This window comes from Marmota monax, unplaced genomic scaffold (genome assembly GCF_021218885.2).
Source record: "Marmota monax isolate L192 unplaced genomic scaffold, Marmota_monax_Labrador192_F-V1.1 WCK01_AAM20220418_F8-fsc00008, whole genome shotgun sequence".
Taxonomy (NCBI): domain Eukaryota; kingdom Metazoa; phylum Chordata; class Mammalia; order Rodentia; family Sciuridae; genus Marmota; species Marmota monax.
In genome coordinates, this window is record NW_026694432.1 from 17756555 (window position 1) to 17762313 (window position 5759).

Here is a 5759-nt window from a genome sequence, read left to right on the forward strand (position 1 = left end):
AGGCGCGTGCAGACAGAGCCCATCCCCCAGGAGTGGGGAGTACGGGCCGATTCCCCAGAGCACAGCATGGTGGCACGTGGGGCAAGGACTTCTCCTGCCTCTCCTCGTAGTCCGGGCTCTCTAGTGAGGGTGACAGGAGCCCCAGGTGCAGGGTGACCAGCTGGTCCCAGTTGCTCTGACTTCTCCAGGTTCAGCACTGGAAGTGCCCCCTACCAGGACCCCCTCCATCCTGGGTGACTAGAGGTGGGTGGTCACCCTATTAAGGACAGAGTTGACCAGAGAAAGCTCTCAAGATAATGGGGACCTCGGAGCAACAGAGGTTCCTGCATCCTCCCTTCACCCGGGTGAGAGGGTGCAGGTGGGATGACTCAAATGCTCTTTGGGGCCCAGGGGCTGAGCCCAGCGGGGCCACCCGGCTGCTTCCCTGAGCACACAGGACAGGAGGAGCCCTCCCCGCTCACAGATCCATGACACAATTCAAAGCAGAACAATTCAGCCCTGCGGTGAACATGCGCTCACTTGGCGGATTTCATGCCACAAATGAATTCTTTTTAAAGAGCTCTATCGTTTCGGGAGTTCATGACTTTTCTAGATTCATCTCCCTTAACATATCGTCCGCAAGAATGAACAAGAGGCACTCTCATTTAATAGAAAGGAAGGAGGAAGAGGTGTCAGCTAGGAGAGCAAACTCCACTCTCAGAATCCAGCAGCTTGAAAGAAAGCAATGCGTCTGGCAAATCGCGGTCGGGGCGGGAGACCACTTGTGTGCTCCTAAAGGGACAGGAAAGGAGATGCTGGTGGTGGGCGGTGTCCCCCACCATCAGCCAGCTGGAAGAAAATGAGGTTTTCAGTGGGTCTGGCAAGGTAAGGGGACAATTTTCATGAACACGAAGAATCCATTGCCACAGTCAGAGCTCAGGCCGGACCTTCCCCAGGGTGTCCATAAAGTGGATTGGGAGACCTGGAGCTGTCAAGGACAGGGACTTCCATGTGGGATTCTGGAAGGGAAACCTGAGCCAATGACATTGTCATCGGAATGTTAAACCTCCTGTGAGACCCTGTTTTTCATCTGAAAAGCCCCTGCACACTCCCAGCCCGGGTGATGCCCCAGCCTGGGGTGGAGGACCCTGCCATGCTGGGCCCTGTAAGGAGGAGGATCTCAGAGTCCTCAGAGGGAGAAGCTGCGGTTACCCCATTTTGCAGAGAAGGAAATAGACTGAGAAGAAGGGTTGTCTGGGGTTACACCGCCAGGAGGCAGCAGAGCAGAGGCCGCGCCTGGGATCGCCGGGGTGTCCTGGCCAGGGTCTTCGGGGAGCCGTCTGGTCTATTAGGGACCTGTTTGTCGGTCACTGGCCAGGCGTGCTGTGAGTCTCAGGTTAATCACTTCACCCTGTGGGCCTGGGAGGTCTTCTGACCCCATCCCCAGCTCAGAGCCGTGAGGTGACTGGCCCGTGGCCTCACAGAAGTGTGTGGAGCAGGTGGAGTTCCAGTTGCTCACCCACAGCCCGAGCGCTCTTCTGCAGGAGCGAGGTACTGGGTGCCACGCCCACCGGCCACGCCCACCCGCCCCTCCTGGCCCCGCCTCCGGCCACGCCCTCACCTTGTGCTGCCCCCCAGCAGCCCTGCAGGGCGAGCTCTGCTGTCCAGCTTCCTGCTGAGCTCTCCCACCGGCTGGGCTGCCTGGGGGTGGGAGGTGGCCTGGCTGGGGTGGGGGTGGCCTGCCAGCTCCAGGGCCCTCCTGTCACTGCTGTGACTCGGTTCTGCTCTCTCCACTCTGTCCAGGAATCATCTCCACACCAACCCTCCCCCCAGCCCAAGCCCAGGGCACCCTAGTCCTTACTTTAGACTGCACAGGGAAAGTAAGTCCTTGGCAGAGTCCAGCCTGAGGCCCCGCTGCAGGGACTCACTTCCCTCCCTCATTGGCCTGACCAGACACCTGCTCGGGGGCCCTTCATGCACACAATGGAAATCCAGCCTTTGGCCCATGTGCTCCAGCTTGGGTTGCCTTTAAGTTGCTGCCACCCCGAGGTGGAGCTGGGGACGCCTGGATGAGACCCAGGTGGGGCTGGCCTCGGGGACACTCCACCTCAGACTCTAACCACGAGGGTCAGGGAAGCTGTCGGGGAGGCTTGCTGGAGGAGGTAGGGCAGAGGTGGGCCCTGGCAGGTCAGACAGGAGGGTGATGCAGTGGCCACACCTGGTACCCTGGGCAACAGGGTTGGTGAGGTTCAGGAGCAGTGGCTGAGGAGAGAGGGGGGACAAGGCTGGGAGAGCCGCTGTCCTGGGGAAGGAGAGGTAGGCCATCTAGGAGCGCAGAGAGAAGCCCAGCTGGGCACAGCACACAGGGCGGCCTGAGAGAGGCTGGCACCTCCAGGGACCCTGGGCTACCTACAGAGCCTGGGCCGCCCTCGCGCATCCAGCCATGTCCTGGGGCTCTAGACAATGATTTCTCCTCCTCCCTGTCTCTCCTCAGCCCTGCCTGGTAGCCTGTGGGAGTGGCTAGACACAGCCAAGCATTTCAATCATTTTCAAGGCCTGAGAGTATCTTCAATGGCTGAAGGGACATCAGAGTGTCAGGTTGTTAGAGATGCATCACTCAAGCCCACTGTGTGCCAGGCACTGGCCACCCTGATCCTCTAGTCATGGCAGCTGCCTTCACCCCTCTCCATCTTGGCATCCTGCGAGGCTCCACCCACCACTGACCACATTTTAATAGTGGTGGATTTTAGACTGAGCCCCTGGGCGCCCCCCTGGAGATGCTGCCAGAAGAGGCCGGAAGCCAGAGAACAGATATGGGTTAGGGTTAGGGTTAGGATTAGGGGTTAGGATTAGGGTTAGAGGTTAGGGTTAGGGGTTAGGGTTAGGGTTAGGATTAGGTGGATGGGGTTAGGGGTAGGGGTAGGGGTTAGGGTTAGGGTTAGGGGGTAGGGGTTAGGGTTACAGGTAGGGGTAGGGGCTAGGGTTAGGGTTAGGGGTAGGGTTAGGGTTAGGGGTAGGGGTTAGGGTAGGGTTAGGGTTAGGATTGCAGTTACTTAACTTCTCTGAGCCTTGGTTTCCCCATGTGTGATGAGGAATCACGACCCTCCCTGAGGGCTGCTGGCAGCAGAGGACAGGATGGTGGCCACCACAACAGGTTAGACGAAGGGTCATCTGGGCATCTTTGCTGGCTCCTTGACTGCCTGGCCCAGCCTGAGAAGCCCAGCGCAGCGTTTCCTGCCTTCCTGGTGACGGAGACACCCCTGCAGCCCCTCGGCTGGCCAGGCCCCAGCCTGTCCTTCCCTCAAGGTGGGGCTTGCACATGCCTGGAGCCTCGCCCTGCTCTGAAGCTGTGTCCAGGACCTCGCCGGCCAGTCTGCCTCCCAGATAGATTATGAGGCCCAAAATCAAATCCATAACAAAAACAGTGGGTGACCCGTACAGGGTGGTCATCAGTTTCCCTGTGTGCAGTCGCTGTGATGAGTGCCCACCTGCCCATGTCCCCTGGTCCTTACCTTATACAGGAGTCAGAGTGGATAGGACCTGGTCTTAGAGAGAGGTGGCCACTGCTCACGGTCACACAGCAGAGTCTGGAGGGCTGGACTTGCTCCCTCCTCTCCCTCTAATTCCCGACCTGGGAGTTCCTGGAGAACGGAGCCCACAACCGTCATCTCTGGTCAGCACAGTAAGGCCCTGACTCAGCCTGGGAGATGGGGAGTGCAGCCTCCGCACATGGGACTCTTCAGAGGACAGACTCTTGGACTGTGCGAGGAGATCCAGGTGTGGCTTGGGATCAGTCATCCCTTCTCTGCCTGCCTCTGGGCAGCTCAGTTTCCCTCTTGTGCCTCAGTCTCTTCATCAATAAAACGGAGCCATCAGAGCCCAGTACATGGTTTACGGTATTCAAGGATGAATTCCACGTCTCTGCTGGCAGCTGGCACCCCAGACACCCCCTGACCCCAAGTCTGATTCTCCTGAGCCTCTAGCAGCCGGGGAGGGCTGGCTCAGCCTGGAGGCCTGGGCGGCGCAGGGGGCGTAGGAAGCTGCAGGAGAAGTTGGTGTTTTTGCAGGTGGGGTCTCAAGTGGCCTGGGATGTAAAACATGCTTTTGGATTAGAGTCAAGATAGAGATAGACTGCAAATGTCACATGAATTTTAACAGTAAACACACGACTTCAAGAGTTCTTCCCCAGGAAAGGTTAAGAAGCTCTGCTAGAAAAAGATGAGCCCAAAGACCGAGGCTCCCTCCCACCTCTGTCCCCAGCAGCCGGGCAAACTTGGACAACGGCGCCACCTCCCTGGGCCTGCTTCTTCACCAGCAAGATGGGCAGAGGAGCAGGGTCCTGGGGAGAGGGACAGGGTCGGGATTCCGGCATGGGGACAGAGGTGGGTGGCCCATAGGATGGGAAGTCTCTGCAGAGAGCAAAGTGTGTGGCCGAGGGGGGAGGGGACCCTGAGGACATGCCCACCCATGGAGGGCACTCCAAGGTGACCTGGGAGAGGGAGCAGGAGAGTGGCTCTCTAGTGCCCTGGGCGTGGAGGCTGGCCTCTGCTCTCCACCGGGTCCCTTTCTCCCTTGCAGGGAGAACAATCCACCCTCCAGAGCAGCGGGGTCAGAAGGATGCTCGGGGCGCTTCCAGGAAGAGGACGCCCCCTGAAGTCTGCCGGGCGACTGTCTGAGATTTTCATTTTTCTCCATAACAACCTGAACATCTCCAGGGCAGGCAGCAGCTAACAGCTTCCTTTTTCATTTGTGGGCTGCCTGGAGAGAGAGAGAGAGAGAGAGAGAGAGAGAGAGTGTGTGTGTGTGTGTGTGTGTGGGGTGACTGCCTCCGGCTCCCAGTGAGCTCCGGGGCTCCCCCCAGGGCTGTCTGGAACCAGGAGTGTGTCTTCAGGCCCTAGCCCTGTCACCTTACCTGCTTTCTTTTGGCCACCACAAACTGCACGCCCCACCCATAATCAGAAGGGCAGGAAGATTTGTGCCCACTAGCGCCCTGCAAGTCCCCAGCCCCCTCTTTCAGGGTCGCAGATGGCCCAGCCCCCCCCCCACGTCCCCCAGTGCTTTCATACCGGGTAACCCTCCTAGTGGTGCCCGCTCCCCCGCCCACCTGCGCAGGCTGTGGGCCTGAGCTGGACCAGCCCCGTCCTGGCCGGCAGAGGCCGTCTCTTCTGGGTTCTGTACCTTTTCATATCACGAAGCACTGCTGAAAGTTTGTTGTTGCTGTTTTGTCTTAAATGTCACCTGGCGGGTGAGCTCCAGAGACAGTCTGCAAGTGGTCACGGCGACCCTCCTGCGAGAGCAGCCCAGGCCCTCCGGGTCGTCCTCCATGGGCACTCGAGAGGCAGGGCTTGGCCGAGGGAGGCTGGTCTTTCCTGGAACATCTCCTCCTCCGTGGACAGGGCTGGAGTGGGCGGAGCCTGAGGCCGGAGTGGGCGGAGCCTGCAGCTCCATTGGTGGGAGGGCTCCCTGTGGGTTGTGTGCAGCCTCTGGCGGGCAGGGGCCTTGGTGCTAGTTTTCCTTTTGTTTAGAGAATAGCCCACCTTGGGGTGGTCCTCAGACGGGGCACGGAGAGTCAGGGTCCACTCTTTCATTACACCCAGGCAACAGGTGCAGAAGAGCTGTCCCCGGCCCTGGGGACTCACAGCTGCCCTGCCCCATCCTTACCTCTAAGCTCCCTCTAGTGACCCTGGTGGGAGCTGCCGTTCGCCGGCAGCAGGCCAGTGGGAGCCCACCCTGAGCTGTCCACTCCAGAGCCCAGGGCAAGGGCTCTGATCTCTAGCACT

At 59.5% G+C, this 5759-nt stretch overlaps 1 long non-coding RNA gene across 1 annotated transcript; it reads right to left on the reverse strand.

Moving 5' to 3' along the window:
* Nucleotides 1-624: 624 nt before the first annotated feature.
* Nucleotides 625-5343, reverse strand: LOC124110043 (uncharacterized). The gene is made up of 2 exons (XR_009224335.1): nt 5158-5343; nt 625-4737 (listed from the first exon to the last, which is right to left on the reverse strand). It is a non-coding gene; the product is annotated as an uncharacterized LOC124110043 (long non-coding RNA).
* Nucleotides 5344-5759: the final 416 nt, after the last annotated feature.